The 19,901-nt window shown below is 38.6% G+C and overlaps 1 long non-coding RNA gene across 1 annotated transcript; it reads right to left on the bottom strand.

The window, feature by feature from the left end:
* Positions 1–1,816: 1,816 nt before the first annotated feature.
* Positions 1,817–12,957, bottom strand: LOC127490615 (uncharacterized). Its single transcript, XR_007918717.2, has 3 exons — positions 12,793–12,957; positions 8,597–8,690; positions 1,817–2,033 (listed from the first exon to the last, which is right to left on the bottom strand). It is a non-coding gene; the product is annotated as an uncharacterized lncRNA (long non-coding RNA).
* Between the last annotated feature and the right edge of the window lie 6,944 nt (positions 12,958–19,901).

Raw genomic sequence — 19,901 nt, 5'->3', positions numbered from 1 at the left:
CTGAAGAAAATTGTGTTTGCTTAGGACTCAGTTACATAATTATTAGCAACTCTTGTTTTAACCTAGTTTCCTTGTTAACCCTCATTCTCAATATTCCTATTGAGAACATTTTCTATGGTCAAAGAGAAGATTATTGGGAAAATATCCATATTGGCTTTCCTGAGAGTATAGGTGAAGTGAGACATTTCATCTCTAAATTCTAAGTTATTTAAGATAACTTCTAAGGTCCTTGAGGTAAAAGGTTAAGTTTGTCTCATAATTCTATTCAGAATTCCTTATCTACTATGGATTTGGTAAATATTTGTGAAATTAAATTGATTTTTCAACTCTCTTAGTAACTTCCTGAAAATGTCGATTTTCCTTTTTCTTATTAACTACCCAGAAATGTTGATTTCTTCCTATAATAAAATGTTTAGATGAGCTTGATGGCTGGATGGTATGAAATGAAAGACAGCAAGCAAATATCTTTGAAAATGAAAAAAAATGTTTATTTGAAAAACATAGAGATAAAGAGAGAGGGAGAGAGAGAGAGAAAGAGAGAAAGAGAACTTCCATGATTAATTCATTCCCCAAATGGCTGCAATGGCCAAGGCTGGCCAGGTTGAAGCCAGGAGACTGGAACTCCAAACAGGTCTCTTGCATGGGTGGCAAAGGTCAAAGTACTTGAGGTATCTTCCTCTGTTTTCCCAGGTGCACTAGCAGGAAGTGGGATGGAAAGTGGAGCAGCCAGTTACAAAACGGGATGCAGACATCCCAGAGGGCAACTTCACTGGCTGCACCTCGATACCTATCTCAAGCAAGACCCTTTGATCCAAGTTAACTCTTCCCTTTCCCCATTATCTTTCCTTGCAGCATTGAGACTTATTTTTTTTTTTAAAATATGTATGTATGTATGTATGCATTTGAGAGCCAGTTACAGAGAGAGGGAGAAACAAAGAGAACTATCTTCTTGTTCACTCCTCAAATGGTTGCAACGACCTGAACTGAGCCTATCTGAAGTCTGAAGTTAGAAACTTCTGGGTCTCCCACATTGGGCTATCTTTCAATGCTTTCCCAGGTCACTAGCAAGGAGCTGGGTTAGAAGTGGAGCTCCTAGGACTCCAAGTGGTGCCTATATGGGATGCCAGCACTGAAGGCGGAGGCTGAACCTACTGTGCCCTGAGACTTATTCTTAAAACCTTAGGCATGTTCTCCGTAATTATGACTTTGATTCCCATCATGATGAAAATTGGTTGAAACGGAAATAATACTATTAAATATTGCCATAACTAAGGGATTTTTCCCTTTAATTTATACAAAAATACTCCTGGGTTGAATCCATCAGTTTTCTTACTCTCAAAGTGTTCATCTAAAGATCATGGCATTAATAAAATAAAATAAAATTCTGTGATCCTGACATGGTAGTTTCTGCTAAATTATTCTGCAAAATCAAACTTTCATGGCTCTGACAAAGAGTGTCTGAGGATGGGCCGCTCACAACTTGGAGTGGTGTATGAATACAGCTAGACTGGGCCGATAATATAGTGGCAATATGGCTTCTGTCTTTGATGTCTGTGCTGAGCCTCTAGACCAAATGCTTAGCTACTACTCTTATAGCCTTACAGCAAGTGCTTCATTCTGCTATTTCTTATGAATTCCATTCAGTTGTATTTTACCCTCAGCTGCTTTCATACCAGTTTGTTCCACTAGATTTTAGGTTTTGAAGAAGTATCACTTTTGATCACTTTATTGTTCTTACCAATTTGTCTTTATCTCAAATTTTTCTTTTATCTGGCTTTTCAGAAAAGGACATTTTATTAATAAATAACTCATAATCTTTTTTAAAAGATGTATTTATTTATTTGAGAGGCAGGTTTATTGACAGAGAGAAGGAGAGACAGAGTGAAAAGTCTTCTGTCCACTGGTTCACTTCCCTAATGGATGCAGCAGCAGGAGTGAGGATGATCCGAAGCCAGGTGCCAGGAGTTTCTTCCGAGTCTCCCACATGGGTGCAGGGCCCAAAGACTTGGGCCATCTTCTACTGCTTTCCCAGGCTGTGAGCAGAGAGCGGAATCAGAAGGGGAGCAGCTGGGGCTTGAACTGGCACCATAATGAGATGCTGGTGCTGCAGGTAGAGGCTTAGCCTATTATGCCAAAGTGCTGACCCTTAACTCAAAATCTTAATGCTAATACAAGAGACATAATATGAAGAGAAGTCATTACACAAATAATTTCATGACCATTTTAAGCTAATGACCTGCGAAATGGGATGCAACCCAGGAGCTATCTGAAAATATGCAAATCATTAAGTTGAAGAAAGAAAATAATAGAAGCTCTATTATACTTGTTTTTAATGTCAGTCTTTATGCTTTACACAAGATGTACTCCATGTCTTCAAGTGTGAATCAACCTAGTGTGGTTCTTTCAAAGAACTTAACCCCCAGTAACTGGAGAGAAATAATACATTTATAAAAAGTCATATTTCATAGAAAGTTATATAAGTACATACTCAGCTTATACCCTATATTTAATATTAAAAATCTTTCCAACTTCTCACTTTCACTGGGTTTTGTTTGGTTCTTTTTTTGTAGAACAGGGAAGGAGGCAAGATGGCGGAATAGGAAGGGAGCACACTGATAGTCCGGGGAGAGACAGTTTAATAAAAGTGGAGATACTGCAGGTTCAAGGAAGAGTAGGGGAGGAAACAGCAGAAGAAACTCTTCCGGAACGTTTGATTCACAGTGGACTTGCGTGGAGAGCATGGGAGCCCACAGTTCGGGACACCAGCGGCAGACTCAACACACCAGCGCTGGAACGCGAGGTGAGCCGAACCTCAATAGCCAGAGACACCGGCAGGCAAGCGGAGAGAGGAGACTAGAGGGAATGACCCCCCCGGGGGGGGGGGGCGGAAGTTCACCAGGCTAACTGGAAGAGAGAGAGAGAGAAAAAAAAAGGTGACTGGTACGGACACGGGTTTCTCTCTCTCCGCTCACCTCTCAAGGGCAAGCAAGACAAAGAGCAGGCGCCATCTTGGACATACGTCATAAGCAGAGCGACCTCAAGTCTGCACCGGCCCTGAGCCTGGCAGAAAAACCTGACTCTGGGCAGGCGAATTAACAGGAGATTAGGGCCTAGTAAATTTGTGGTGCTACTGAACTGAGACTGTGAAAAAAGAGACGGTGGGGGAGAGAACTCATGGAATTCATGTGAGTACTCTCCAGAGACGCTACAATTCCGTAACTTTGGCAACCCAGTGGGAGACTGAAGGAGAATTTGAGCCCACTCTGAGGGCCGAACAGATTCCCTGTGTGGTCCTTGGGAAAGAGCTTCTGATCTCTGGCTCCTGTGGGTATATCATTTGCCTGCTAACTACCTCCAACTTCATTCAGCTGTGCGGAATTACTTCCCTTTTGAATCAAAAAAAGAAAGAAAGAGAGAGAGAGATCTACCACACCTAACCTGGAAGTGTCACCTTTGGCACACCAAACAGAGCTCTCAGGCCAAATCCATCTCAAGCCTCTAAGGCTCCATCAAAAACAGACAGTCCACTTAATCTAGAGTCATAGTATAACAAGAAAAAGCACCACAGTGAAGAAACCAAATATCTCCAATATGCCAAATAACAAATGCAAAAACCGAGGCAATAAAAACAAGGAAGTCACCATGACAATCTCAAAAAATTGATAAGAACATTAAGAAGTTCTCAAAAACAAATTCTTGAACTACAGAAATCCTTAATGGACAAGATAGAAAATCTCTCTCGTGAAAATGAACTATTAAGGAGGAATCAAAATGAAACGAAACAACTAGTACAACAGGAAACTGGGATAGTGACGAGAAATCATAATGAAGTGAAGAATTCAATAGATCAAATGAAAAACACAATAGAGAGCCTTACAAACAGAATGGGTGAAGCAGAAGAGAGAATATCGGACTTAGAAGACAGAGAACGGGAAAGGATACAGTCAGACCAAGGAAAAGAAGAAGAAATTAGAAATCTAAAACATATTGTCAGGAATCTTCAGGATACTATTAAAAAACCCAACATTCGGGTTCAAAGAGTTCCTGAAGGCATGGAGAGGGAGAAAGGATTAGAAGGCCTTTTTAGTGAGATATTAGCAGAAAATTTCCCAGGTTTGGAGAAGGACAGAGAAATCCTAGTACAGGAAGCTCACAGAACCCCTAATAAACACGACTAAAAGATAGCCTTACCATGACACGTTGTAATTAAACTCTCCACAGTGAAACATAAAGAAAAGATCCTAAAATGTGCAAGAGAGAAACGTCAAATTACTCTCAGAGGATCTCCAATCAGACTCACAGCTGACTTCTCATCATAAACCCTACAAGCTAGGAGGGAATGGCGAGATATAGCCCAGGTACTAAGAGAGAACAACTGCCAGCCCAGAATATTATATCCTGCAAAGCTATCATTTGTGAATGAAGGTGAAATAAAGACTTTTCATAGCAAACAGAAATTGAAAGAATTTGTTGCCACTCGTCCAGCCCTGCAAAAGATGCTTAAAGATGTGTTACACACAGAAACACAGAAACACGGTCATCAATATGAAAGAAGGTAAAGGAAGGAAACCTCACAGCAAAAGATCACAGGGAATTCAAAGCATATATTAGAACTTATCTTTGGCAAATGGCAGGGCAAAGTTACCACTTATCATTAGTCACATTGAACGTGAATGGCCTGAACTGTCCAGTTAAAAGACACCGATTGGCTGATTGGGTTAAGGAACAAAACCCATCTATTTGCTTACAAGAAACACATCTTTCCAACAAAGATCCATACAGACTGAAAGTGAAAGGCTGGAAAAAGATATACCATGCCAACAGAAATGAAAAAAGAGCGGGTGTAGCCATCTTAATATCAGACAACATAAACTTTACCACAAAAACTGTTAAGAGAGATAAAGAGGGACACTACATAATGATTAAGGGATCAATGATTAAGGGATCAATACAACAAGAATATATAACAATTATCAATGTATATGCACCTAACTACAGGGCACCGGTTTATCTAAAAGATTTGTTAAGGGACTTAAAGGGAGACTTAGACCCCAATACAATAGTACTGGGGGACTTCAATACTCCACTCTCAGAAATAGACAGATCAATAGGACAGAAGATCAACAAGGATACAGTAGATTTAAACGACACTATAGCCCAAATGGATCTAACAGATATATACAGAACTTTCAATCCTACAGCTAAAGATTTTACATTCTTCTCAGCAGTACATGGAACCTTCTCTAGGATTGACCACATACTAGGCCATAAAGCAAGTCTCAGCAAATTCAAAAGAATTAGAATCATACCATGCAGCTTCTCAGACCATAAAGGAATGAAGTTGGAAATTAGCAACTCAGGAATCCCTAGAGCATACACAAACACGTGGAGATTGAACAACATGCTCCTGAATGAACAATGTGTCACAGAAGAAATTAAAAGAGAAATCAAAAATTTTCTGGAAGTAAATGAGGATAACAGCACAACATACCAAAACTTATGGGACGCAGCAAAAGCAGTGTTAAGAGGAAAGTTTATATCAATAGGTGCCTACATCAAGAAATTGGAAAGGCACCAAATAGATGAGCTTTCAATTCACCTCAAGGATCTAGAAAACCTACAGCAAACCAGACCCAAATCTAGTAGGAGAAGAGAAATAATTAAAATCAGAGAAGAAATCAACAGGATTGAATCCAAAAAAAAAAAACATTACAAAAAATCAGCCAAACGAGGAGCTGGTTTTTTGAAAAAATAAACAAAATTGACACCCCATTGGCCCAACTAACTAAAAAAAGAAGAGAAAAGACCCAAATCAATAAAATCAGAGATGAAAAAGGAAATGTAACAACAGACACCACAGAAATAAAAAAGAATCATCAGAAATTACTACAAGGACTTGTATGCCAGCAAACAGGGAGACCTATCAGAAATGGATAGATTCCTGGACACATGCAACCTACCTAAATTGAACCAGGAAGACATCGAAAACCTAAATAGACCCATAACTGAGACAGAAATTGAAACAGTAATAAAGGCCCTCCCAACAAAGAAAAGCCCAGGACCAGATGGATTCACTGCTGAATTCTACCAGACATTTAAAGAAGAACTGACTCCAATTCTTCTCAAACTATTCAGAACAATCGAAAAAGAGGGAGTCCTCCCAAATTCTTTCTATGAAGCCAGCATCACCTTAATTCCTAAGCTGGAAAAAGATACAGCATTGAAAGAGAATTACAGACCAATATCCCTGATGAACATAGATGCAAAAATCCTCAATAAAATTCTTGCCAATAGAATGCAACAACACATCAGAAAGATCATCCACCCAGACCAAGTGGGATTTATCCCTGGGATGCAGGGATGGTTTAATGTGCGCAAAACAATCAATGTGATACACCACATTAACAGACTGCAGAAGAAAAATCATATGATTATCTCAATAGATGCCGAGAAAGCATTTGATAAAATACAACACCCGTTCATGATGAAAACTCTAAGCAAACTGGGTTTGGAAGGAACATTCCTCAATACAATCAAAGCAATCTATGAAAAACCCACAGCCAACATCCTATTGAATGGGGAAAAGTTGGAAGCATTTCCACTGAGATCTAGTACCAGACAGGGATGCCCACTCTCACCACCAGTTCTGGAAGTTCTAGCCAGAGCTATTAGGCAAGAAAAAGAAATTAAAGGGATACAAATTGGGAAGGAAGAACTCAAACTAGCCCTCTTTGCAGATGATATGATTCTTTTTTTAGGGGACCCAAAGAACTCTACTAAGAGACTATTGGAACTCAAAGAAGATTTTGGCAAAGTAGCAGGGTATAAAATCAATGCACAAAAATCAACAGCCTTTGTATACACAGACAATGCCATGGCTGAGGAAGAACTTCTAAGATCAATCCCATTCACAATAGCTACAAAAAAAATCAAATACCTTGGAATAAACTGAACCAAGGACATTAAAGATCTCTACGATGAACATCTGTATAGAAAACAAGATAGCATGATATGTGCTATTAATTAAAATGAACATGGGAATAGTACTCAATGGCACTTATCTGGGCACAGATTTCTTGGGTATAAGAAGCAACAAAAACAAAACAAACAAATGGAATTTCAACAAGCTAGAAAGCTTCTGCACAGCAAAGGAAATAGTAGAATAAAAAGAAAACTCACAGATTAACAAAACAATGCTTAAGTTAAAAAAAGAAAGGAAGGAAGGACAGAAAGAAGGAAGAAAGGAAGAGAGGGAGGGAAAAGAGAGAGAGGAAGGAACATATCATTATATTCTTAGAATTATATCTATGAACTATGTTGAATCTGTTCTCTTCCTATTAATACACATGAACATGAAAATTGATGAGAGTTGATGTAGTAATCAGCATGCACTTACTATAAACCTGAGGTTCTAATGTATTAATACATTCCTTAAAAATGCATTTGATCAGGGGCTGATATTCAAGATATGTAAAGAAGTCATACACCTTAATAACAAAAAATAACCAAATTTAAAGACTTATTTATTTACTTATTCATTCATTTGAAAGGGAAAGAGAAAGAGAGAGAGAGAGAGAGAGAGAGATCAATCTTCCATGTTCTGGTTCAATCTCCAAATGCTTGCAGCAGCTGAAGCTGGGTTAGTTCAAATCTGGGAACCAGGAATTATATTAGAGTCTCTCGTGTGGGTGACAGGAACCCAAATACTTGGGCAAGCAATCATTCTGCTGTCTTTCAGGCACAGTAGCAGGAAGCTAGATTAGAAGCAGGGTAGTTGGTATTTAAACCAGGCACTCGGATATGGGATGCAAGTGTTACAAGCAGCAGCTTAACTAGTTATGCCACAATACCCACCACAACCCATTTTTAAAAAGAACCAAAGAGGCAGGGAACCTTTTTAAGTTAATACAGCTTATGAAAAACCATTTGAAGTTTTTGAAAATCTAAAACTAGATGGCATAGCAGGTAAAGCTGCCATCTACCACACCAGCATCCCCTATGGGTGATGTTTGTGTCTTGGCTGCTCCACATCTGATGCAGCTTCCTGCTAATGGCCTGAGAAAAACAACAGAAGATGGCCCAAGTGTCTGGACCTCTGCCACCCACATGGGAGGCCTGGATGATGCTCCTGGCTCCTGGATTTGGTCTGGCCCAGCACTGGCCATTGTGGCCATCTGGACACTGAACCAGTGGGTTGAAGATCTCTCTCTCTCTCTGTAACTCTTTTGAAATACATATGGATATCTTTAAAAAATCTAAAAATAGAATTATTATATGATCCTGTAATTCCACTACTGGGCATATATTGAAAGGAATTGCAGTCTATATATTAAAGGGATATCTAGACTCACATTTGTTTATCCTTTCAGGTTTCTCCAAGGAAAGATTTCCTATTTGAAATTCCAAACCTAACAAGCCTTGTTTTGTGAATATTTTTGAACATGGATAAATTAAGGAAGTGGATTGCTTTCTAAACTTGGATGGTGATTATGTTAAAGGAGGACATAGTGGTAACACAGAAATAAAGAACTCCGAGATGTAGCTCCATTTTTAGAGTTGACAGAGGGGAAAGTTGGAGCACTTAGACTCTAGATACCTGGAGAGCAGATTCTACAGAGTTGACAGTGAGACTGCAAGGAGCAATGGTTCCATCCATATCTGGAACTTCTGAGTGTGCAGTGAAACTGGTTCTGGGAATGACACAAAACAGTGCTGAAGACTGGAACCAAATAATTCTGCCAATTATATCTAACAGAAATCCAGCTGGCAAAGAAGAAACATGACTTACTGAGAACCAGGCCCAACACCACAAGAAGATTATAAAAGATTTTTCTAAGAAACAAACATAGCTTAATAACTGGCACATATTCCAAAAAAAGCAAATATACTCAAGATTCTTAAAAATATGCATACCCTATGAACCTCTATGCATGCCTCTACACTGGGAATTCTTATAAGGAAATGAATTTAGACATCTATGGCCAATCTAACTAAGCTTTTAAAATGCTATTCTACTTGTTAAACTTTCTCCTATACAATGCAAAAATCTTTCCATAATTTGACACTCATTAATGTGCTGAAATCTAATATACAAATACTTGGTGATTTTTTAAAAGAATTATTTATTTGGAAGACAGGTTACAGAGAAAGAGAGAAGGAAGGGGTTGGGGGGGGGGATTTTCCATCCACTGGTTCATTTCCCAAATGGCTACTACAGCCAGAGCTGGGCCAGGCTGAAGCCAGAACACAGGAGGTCCTTTCAGGTCTCCCACATGGGTGGCAGGGGCCTAGTTTCTTAAGCCATCTTCTGCTGCTTTCCCAGGCGCATTATCAGGGAGCTGGATCAGAAGTGGAACAGTGAACTGGTGCCCATTTGGGATGCTGGTGCAGCTGTGGTGGCATAATCCAGTGTGCTGCAGTGCTGGCTCAAGGTGTTATTTCTAAATAAAAATCCTAGTGACCACTGCATTTCTGAGAGTCTTTAATCTACTATTTTGGGAAGGGTCAGTTATGCTTAAGGCCTTGCTAATGTCATTCCTAACAAATCAAATGCAATAGGATTGATTCTGGTTTCTAGAATCACATTGTTTTTAGCTCTTGTTCATATACCTGTGGAAATGTGATATTTCTACTTTTTACTTGTTTAATAGTATGATTTGTGCCACATTAGGTCTGTGATTATAGACTGGATTGAAAGCTACATTTTGAAAAATTAAAGAAAAAAAAAAGAAAGGGAGGAAGGAGAGAGAGTGTGGGAGGGAGGGGGAGAAAGAGAATTATGGTTATCTTTTTAGACTTGTACCTATGAAATCTGTTCTCTTTATATTAACAAAATTTTAAAATAAAAAAGTCACATTGTGCGGATCAAATCCAATTTTGCTCTACATTCACTGTATTTGAGCAAGTTATAAAAGTGGATTTAGCCTCTTGTTTTCCTGGAAAAATGCACTAGTTCAGAAACACTGCTGGCCGTAGACTAACAAATGTAATGTGGTTAGCAGAATACCTGGAAAGTGCCATGTTGTCTATTACTAGTTCTTTCCCCCTGACATATTGGACAAGCATTATTCCTCAGACAGCCATGCACATTTGTAAAAGCTCTTTCCCACTTGGCAAATGTCCGTCTCCACAATTTTGCATAGTTGATGTCTACTTGCTTTTCAACCTCAAGTTCAAGCATTATCTCATTCAGGTAGCCATCCCAGGCATCTGCCCGGGAGAGATGCTGCCTTCCTCTTGATTTCCTTAATGAATTTTGAACAGCAGGTATAACCTTTTAGTGAGTTATTTGAGGAACTACATTCACTAGTTTACTTCTCAGTCTTTTCAATAGATTCAAAGGTTCTCAAAGGCTGGGCATTCCATAACCTATCAATGTCAACCCCATAGGGCCAAGCCCTGGTCATGATACCTATTAAGAACTCAATAAGCACGTGTTTTATACACAAAATACTCTTCCCAAAATTATTGATGACTACAATAAAAAAGAAACAATATATTTATGATATAAAAATAAATGTGTAATATTTAGGAGAAAAAAGTTAATTAAAATAATGGACTAATTTGTGTGGCTATTAGAATTGTTTTACATGCTATGTAATAAAAAGAAAAACATCTGTGGGGCTGGCACCCTAGCGCAGTAGGTTAATCCTCCGCCTGTGGCATCGGCATCCCATATGGGCGCCGGTTCTAGTCCCGGTTGCTCCACTTCCAATCCAGCTCTCTGCTATGGCCTTGGACAGCAGTAGAAAATGGCTCAGGTCCTTGGGTCCCTGTACCCACATGAGAGACTGGGAAGAAGCTCCTGGCTCCTGGTTTCGGATTGGCGCAGTTCTGGCCATTGCAGCCATTTGGAGAGTGAACCAATGGAAGGAAGACCTTTCTCTCTGTCCCTCTCACTGCCTGTAACTCTACCTCTCATATAAAGTAAATAAAATCTTTAAAAAAAATCTGATGTATAATTGAGTGAAAAAGGAGCACAAAATTATATGCATATGAAGTACCAAAGAGAAAGGACAGGACAAATGTTAACACTAAGAGAAAAAAAAATGAAATGTACAGTCAAAAGATTAATTAAGCATGCTTATCGTTGAATATTAGTATTACCAGTGATTTTATTTTCCTTTATTTCCACTAATTATCAGCCAATCGAGATAATACACATATTAAAGTGTGAGGAAGGCTAGACTTTCCTGGACAGAATGTTCATCCTCTCTTCAGCCCACTGCTTCCCTTTCTACCTACTGAACACCCCCCACCCCCTTTTTTTTTTTGTTTAAGCTCATCCATTTGAAATCCTTTCTCCAGACTCTGGGCAGAAAGACACCATTTGATGTAGTCATACATAGTAAGACTGGAAGTAAAGACTAAGCTAATATTTCTCTAAGATGTATTCCTATTGAATGAACAGACCATACAAAACTAAGAGAGTTAAGTTTTAAAAGAAGAAATATATAATGGAAAGATTTCACATCAAATCACCAGAGGTGGAATTTAGCCAATGAAACTTATTAATTTTAATAAACTATTATATATGAATATGGCCTAATATAAGTAATAAACATATTGAATAACAAGATTAATGAACATATGACATATGACAGAATCACAGTTATGTAAAGATGTAACCTAATTAGTTCATATTCTAGTAAATACTCTAACTGCCTTCCATCTCTAAAACTAAAATGTCAGTTTTAGAGATGGGAAAATTGAGGTAGACACATGATGTTATGTAGCACACCTTAGGTGTAGACAAATAGAGCAGGTTATGACCAAGTTAGTCAGGTTCTGAAACTTACATCTACAATCTCCATTTCTTCATGACAGAAGTGACATTCCTATGCACTTAAAATCTAATAAAAATCTACTCTTACTCTCTCAAACAGAAAAGATCAGCAGATGGAAAAACATTTTTTCATTATCTAATAATTGCTTAGCACATAGCAGGGCATTTTAGGGATATAAAGTAAAAGACGGTGGTTCAATGGGAGGAGCTTGATCCAGAGTTAGACTCCAGCTGAAGCACCCATTTCTCATGCTGGAGGACCTGAGTTTGAGTCGTGGCTCCAGCTCCCATTTCAGCTTCCTGCTAATACAGACCCTGGGATGCAACAGTATTAGTTCAGATAACTAGATTCCTGTTACTCATGTAGCCACCTGGGTTGAATTCCCAGCTGCCTGCTTTGGCATGTGCTCAGCCCTGCTCAGTGAAGGCATTTGGGGAATGAACTAAAGGATGAGAGCAATCTATTTCTCCATCTCTGTATCTATTTTTTCTGTTAAAAAAATAAAAAGGTAGTGGTTCAGGGCTTTGGAATCAGAAGAGCTAACCTCAAATTCCTGTTTTACCCTGTTCAGTTATGAAATTGAACAAGGTGGTTAGTTTTTTTATTATTTATTTGTTTTTCTGCAACAGGCATAAAATCCATCAAAGAATTTTATTAGAAATTACAGAGAAAATAATCATAAAATATTATTTAACATAATGATGGCATATATTAAAATTCAGATTATATATATATACTTTTATATATACATATGCACATATATTCTTCTAAAACATAAATGTGATATTGACTTCCTTGCAACCTTAATATGCTTAGAATAATATTCAATATGCTAAAAAAATCACTTTTTGATCAAGAAAAAACAATCTCCTAATCTACAACAAACGCAATAGAGTGCATTTGAAATTAGAAAACAAAATATAATAACCTTTCTAGCTTTGCTTAATCAAAATCATGAAACATAACTTGTTTCCACTTAGAGAAATGAAATTCTCCTTATACTTACTCAATATTAATATCTATGTACAGAGTTAATTTCTCTTAGCCACCTTCCTCAAAAAGCATTTTCATTTGAGGCTCTTTTTCATTTTCTTCTCAATGTCAGAGTCCCATTGGTGCAATACTGACTTGGAGCACAGAGTGATTGCCTGGCGAGTGGTGAAAACCCCCACTGGAGTCTGCAGGACGAATTGGAAAAGAATTGAATGAATACGCTGTAGTAATTCATCAGCTCCCTGGGGGGGGGAGGGGAGATGACCCAATACAGCATGTTCATTTGCAGTTTCTATGATTTCTAAACAAAAACAAAGCATCGGCTCAGCTGAAATGGGAGAAATACTGTTTTCTGAGAAATGTTTTCATGTGTTTCTGCCCTGCATCGTCACTCTTTGGTGACCTTGCCCATAATTTCAGAAGCACAGTTAACAGGCTTCCCTTTCTTACTGGTGAAGTACTTGAGAATATCCTGGAGGAAGGAACTGGTGGAGAAAAGTTGTTTTCAGCTTTCTCTATTCAAGTAAGAGACGCCTGGAGTGATGGACTCTGTCTTCTAATGGGGCGAGGTGCACTGTCAGATCATCTCCTTTCACTTGGGAGAAGAGTCATAGCACAATGATAATGAAAAAGATTGGAGTCAAGAGGTGCCAATGGGTGGGAGGACATTGGCTTAGGAGTATCTTTGAGTTTCATAAAAATGATAAAAGATAATGTCTACAGAGGCTGTTAGGGATCTTCTAGCCTTCAATTTTTCAACTCAGAAAGCTGAAGTTCCAGAGAGGCTTCTTGACCTCTGAGCTCATTCTTCAGGATCCAGCCCAAACTTCTCCTCCTTTTGGAAGCCACTCCTGCCCTCTTGTTAATGGAGATCACCATCACTTTCTGTGGCCCACCACTGGGATTAGTGCATATTTTTAATATTACCATTTGGAGTAGGCATTTCTCTTCTCAATTCCTTTAGGCTGGTGGTATTTACCTAGGTGAGGCTTAGAGCTTTCTACAGGTTCTGTGGATGCCTTTTTTTGGGGGAAGAGGGAGTGATCTGCAAATCCTGGAAAATGTAAACAGAACTGTATGCATGTATGTACAAGCATTTGTCACCTATTCTGTTTTCTTGGATAGAAATTGATAGTTTCAATACATGCCTGAAGAAATGTATGATTCATGAAGCCTGAATGATCCACTGCATTGATTATTAATCCCTTGAAAACAGCTGTGTCCATGCCCTGTTTATTTTCTCCTGTCTTATCTCAGTATTTGTTTTAGAGCAAGCTCTCTAGGTTTTGCCTAGTGAACCAATTAAAATGTGCCCTTTCGTTAATTGATTAGTTGGTGACAAAATTTGTGCTATAACATAAGTTTTAATGAACACTTTTTTATGTAGGTCATTTTCCCTTAAACCATTATCCGATCAAAACTGAAATTTGCAAATGCATTCCTATCTTCCTTGTCTTTTTAGTTCATGACACAGGGGATCTTATCTGTATTCTTAACACACATTGCTGTAATATTTAAGAAGGAATCTTGGATTTCAGGCAGAAAATAAAATATCAAAACAGCAACACAATCAGTTCCAGCTCTGGCTTTTTCTAAATAAATTCTGTATTTTCAGTATCTTCACTTCAATTTCATTTCAAGGACTGCTTTAATTAACATTGATTTGAAAAAGTCAATTGACATAAACACAAAAGTAACACATTCAAGCTTAAGGTCTTACTAGAAAACAAAATGTCTTAAGGTTTTACTCATTCCAAAATTTATTATCAGTGAAACCTTGCTACTGTTATTGCATACAAATATATCGTCTTCCATCCTGTTCTTCATGTTTGGTTTTAATATTTTTAATTTTTCTGTAGCTTTTTATTTATGAGAAAATTTCAAAGTCTTAGCCATAAAGTTACAATGATATCATAATAATTAAAAGTCTTTATATTATATTTTAAAGAAAACTTCTTATATTTAAAAATATTTTCATAAGTATTTGTTCCTTACTACTGACACCTAGAAACACTATCTCTGTGTCATAAGGATGTGTTTTTTTGTAAGTTTTGAAAGGATCACTACTCAGGCTTTTTCAGAAAAATCCATCAATCCTTGATAAAAGATTATAAATCATTTGTCAGTCATGACTATTAAACTGTTTAGAATAGAATATGTGCCTAGAAAAACCTTATATTGCTGTTGACTATAGAGTAATTTAACATATAAAATCTATTGAAAAGTTATACTCATTCCTTTGTACTATTTTCAGTAATTTTATTTTTTCAACAATTTTATGCCAGATAAATCTAAAAATTAAAAATGTCATGAAACTTTATTTCATTTTATTTTGTAAAAGAAAAAAAAAACAGAGATCCTAAAACAAGCAAACAAAATAACAAATCCTTTGTAACAGAGAACTCAGGAAGCCTAATTTAGAAGCTATTTCATAGACAAGTGTTATGAAACTATTGTCCCCTACTGCAGTTTTAATATCACAAGTGAACTTGATATTTTCCTAAGACTATAGGAGAAATTTACATCAATCCTTTTTTAGAAGCAAAAATCAAATGGTAGCAGGACGGTTCTGGTTGTGAACTGGGATCTCTCAGATGCCCACAGCAGTGAGATTTGCTTCACACGCATGAAGAAGAAAGTACTTCCTTCTAGGGCTGGACAATGTTCAACAAAGACATACTTGTTGACAAAGCCAAGAAATCTCCCTTTTTGTCTAGACTCTGGGGATGAATAGTAATAGAATGGGGAGGAACTGTTGAACCTTAGGAAGAGCATGTTGCTGCCTCTTCGAGGAATAACAAAGGAAGCATGCCTTATCTGGACACGGATTAGGAAACTCAGAGTTAAGATGATCTGCAGGCTATTCCCACTGCTGTGGAGGGCCAACTTGATTGGAGGAGACCAAACCGTATTATCTCCAAACCCATGAGCCAGAAAACAAAAGTCTAAATATTAGTTAAGTTGATACTGCAGCCAGGGTAGAAGAAATAGTTCTGCGTCTTCACAATGATCCGGATTTCCTCTGAAACTGTTCTTAAAGCTCCATCTATACATGATGCTTAGCAAAACCATTCAAGAAAATGTCCATTTTGCTTTGTGTTACAACTGATTCTCAATTAACCAAGGGAAATCCATCCTTGAGAAATATCAGCTGTGGCACTGGGGTCCGTTTGTCTCATCCAAGCCTTTCATTATAGCATGGATATGGATGTTTAGTGGAGAGCCTATGATTTTTGAAGTCCTGGTTACATTGGGATCGTTGTCTTGAAGAAAGACCTAAATTCACAGCATGCTTTTAAAAAGTAGCAGCTGCAACAACACTAATGGTACTTGTATAGCAATAAGACTACTACCCATCAAGCTTCTATGACATTGGTACTCATGGTAGCTACTTTATCTTTTTTTTTGACAGGTGGAGTTAGACAGTGTGACAGAGAGAGAGAGACAGAGAGAGAGAGACAGAGAGAGAGAGACAGAGAGACAGAGAGAAAGGTCTTCCTTCTGAGACCAGGATAAGTACCTGGCTCCTGCCTTCGGATCAGCGCAGTGCGCCGGCCGCAGCGCGCTGGTCGCGGTGACCATTGGAGGGTGAACCAACGGCAAAGGAAGACCTTTCTCTCTGTCTCTCTCTCTCTCACTGTCCACTCTGCCTATCAAAAAAAAAATAAAAAAAATTAATTAATTAATTAAAAAAAAAGAAAGGTCTTCCTTCTGTTGGTCCACCCCCCCAAATGGCACCCCAGGCATGCTGTGCCAATCCGAAGCCAGGAGCCAGGTGCTTCCTCCTGGTCTCCCATGTGGGTGCAGGGCCCAAGCACTTGGGCCATCCTCCATTGCCTTCCCAGGCCACAGCAGAGAGCTGGGCTGGAAGAGGAGCAACCGGGACAGGACCAGCACCACAACTGGGACTAGAAACCGGGGTGCCGGCGCCGCAGGTGAAGGATTAGCCTAGTGAGCCGCGGCGCCGGCCACTACTTTATCTTGAAAGTAATATTATGTGTATGGGCACTGTGGCATAATGCATTAAACCTCCACCTGCAGTGCAGGCATCCCATAGGGGTGCCAGTTTGAGTCCAGGCTGCTCCACTTCTGACCCGGCTTACTGCTGGTGGCCTGGGAAAGCAGTGGAGGATGGCCCAAGAGCTTCGACCCCTGAACCACTTGGGAGACCTAGAAGATGCTCCTGGCTCCTGGCTTTGGGTCAGCCCAGCTCTAGCCCTTGAGGCCATTTTGGGAGTAAACCAATGGATGGAAGACTTCTCTCTGTGTCTCTTCCTCTCTGTGTCTGTTAAATCTCTCAAACAAATACATAAATATTTAAAAAAATCATATGTGATTAGTGTTTAAAACAATTTTAAAAATTATGTATTTATTTGAGATACAGAGTTACAGACACAGAGAGGAAGAGACAGACAGAGAGAGATCTTTCGTCAGTTGGTTCACTTACTAGATGACGGTGATGGCCAGGCTGAATTCAGTAGCCTTAGTTTCATCTGGGTTCCCCACATGGGTGTCAGGGGCCCAAAAATTTGGGCCATCTTCAGTTGCTTTTCCCAGGCCATTAACAGGGAGCTGGATTGGAAGCGAAGCTGTCGTGAACAGTATCTGGTGACCAGATGGGATGCCAGCAGTGCAGGCTGCAGCATTACCTGCTAAGCCACAATGTTGGCCCCTAAAACTTAATCTCACAGCTGAGTTTCAGGGATGTGAAGTAGTTTTCATGGTCATAGACTCAGTAATTTGATACTGAGTATATCAGATACCAAAGTAAATTTTATTTTAATAACAATTTATTTCCTCTTCATTACCTTATAGAGGCTTTTATCATAAAATTTATTAAATGGGCATCAATTTTAAGGTTGATAATTATAAATAATGTTAATAATAATAATTAAAACAATTTTATAGCCTTATATATTCCAAATTCTTTGCTATACCCTTTTCCTTCATTATTTTAATCAATTTCATGAACCCCTAGTAAGGCTGTTTTTATTATCCAACTTCTCAATATAAGGGAATGACAGCACGGACACTGCTAAATGACTTACCATGGTCCACACAGTTGGTAAATTGTGAACCCAGAAATTCAGTACAGCTCGTCTAACTTTTGCCTCAATGATATATATTAACCCTCCAAAATACACTGTATCATTCTCTCACTGTGAGCTTTTTCACTGCTTGATAGCACCCTCATGCATAAACTGCAGGTACATAGATTCATTGTTTTTCCCAAATGCATTATTATATTTTCCTCCATGCATGTATTCACAATGCTGTCTTCTCTGACAATTGTCACCTCCACTAACTTCCAAATACTACTTATTTCATGCAAAGATTTATGTATGAAGATGTTTACTGCAGCATCAGTCATAACAGTTAAGTACTTAGAAATGATCTAGTTGTTCAAAAAGAAATTTGTTTCCTACACATGTGTTGCAAAAATTTGCAAAGCTATGCTTGGGAATAATACTAGAAACAATATAGAATAATACTAGAAACAACATACAAAGACACTCACCATATGTGGCTAAACAAAGGTAGAAATGTTGAATTCATAAATAACATTTTAAAAATGAAAGTGAGGGGCCGGCACTGTGGCGCAGTGGGTTAAAGCCCTGGTCTGAAGCGCCAGCATCCCATATCAGTTCCAGTTCTATTCCTGGCTGCTCCTCTTCCAATCCAGCTTTCTGCTATGGCCTGGGAAAGCAGTAGAAGATGGCCTAAGTCCTTGGACCCCTTCACCCACTTTGGAAACCGGGAAGAAGCTCCTGGCTCCTGGCTTTGGATGGGCGCAGCTCCAGCCGATGTGACCATCTGGGCAGTGAACCAGTGAATGGAAGACCTCTCTCTGTCTCTACCTCTCTCTGTAACTCTGTCTTTCAAATAAGTAAAATAAATTATTAAAAAAAAATTGCATCTAGTACACTACTACTTTGACCTCCTTTCTTTGCCTTGATAGGTGACATTCTTTTGTCCCTTGGGGAATTTTATACCAGGGATAGTTGTCACTGTTTTAACAAAGTAGAAGTGACGGCTGTCTTCTGGAGATCTGAATTCCTTGTGTTACTGAACTAATCAGCTGAGAAACATTAACTCTATAGGTTTTGGTGACCGAGCCTAATAATCAAGAGGAAAGTGTATGTTGATAGGTGTGGCAAAGAGGACTATGTGAAGCATGCAGGTGATTCGCTGCGATGCCAACTGTTACACTTGACTGGAAGCTATTTGTTCAATAAAAGTTGGCCCTCTTAGGGTTTGGACCTTCTGCAATTAAAGTTTACTCATTTAATCCTTTTCTCAACAAATACATTTTGAGCTCTTTCTATATGTCAGTTTTTTTGTCCCACTACTGAATATGAAGTTCTTTAGTTTAGTGCTGGCCTAGCAAGATAATCCAAGCGTTCTAGGGAGTGTAAACAGGTTTGCAGATGGAGTCAGCTACCTGGAAAACATTTCACACTCTTAATTCTTCGAAGTCCACTTTCAGGGCTAGCTCTTCACATCAACAAATAAAACTCTAGGTTAACACAGAAGGCGAGTATAATGATCGCTTTCCTTTTGTGATACAGCAAGTCATCTCCAGGGATTAAGCTTTAAAATAAAGTGCAAACTAAAAAATTGCACAAGAAAAATTCCTTACAGGGGCCAGCATCATGGTTTAGCATGCTGAACTGCCCCTTGAAAGACCTGGATGGAGTTCTATGCTCCTGGCTTTGGTCTTGCCCAAGCCCGGGCTGTTGTGGGTATTTGGGGAGTGAGCCAGTGGATGGAAGGTCTCAATCTCTCCCTCTCTTTCTCTTGCTGTGCTTTTCAAGTACATAAAAATAAATGCTTACAAACTTCTTATAAAAATAAACAATTAAAATGTTATTTCATTTCCATAGATTTTAAAGAAATATTGTCACCTGATTTTTCAAAAAAAAAATTACAGAAAGAAATGCAACTTACTGTTGAAAACTGCTTGCCTTTGCATTGGGTTAGTAGCTGTGAGTTAATTAGAAGGCTGACGATGGATATATGATGAATGCATGATTTGAATTAAAATCGAAGCTCTTTTTGTTATGGTGGATATCATGGTATATCTTTCATATTATATGCAGTCCTATTATTACACGATAAAGC

The sequence above is a fragment of the Oryctolagus cuniculus genome, chromosome 6, assembly GCF_964237555.1.
Source record: "Oryctolagus cuniculus chromosome 6, mOryCun1.1, whole genome shotgun sequence".
Taxonomy (NCBI): Eukaryota; Metazoa; Chordata; class Mammalia; order Lagomorpha; family Leporidae; genus Oryctolagus; species Oryctolagus cuniculus.
The sequence above is the reverse complement of the archived record's forward strand: the minus strand, read 5'-3'. Positions and strand labels throughout refer to the sequence as shown.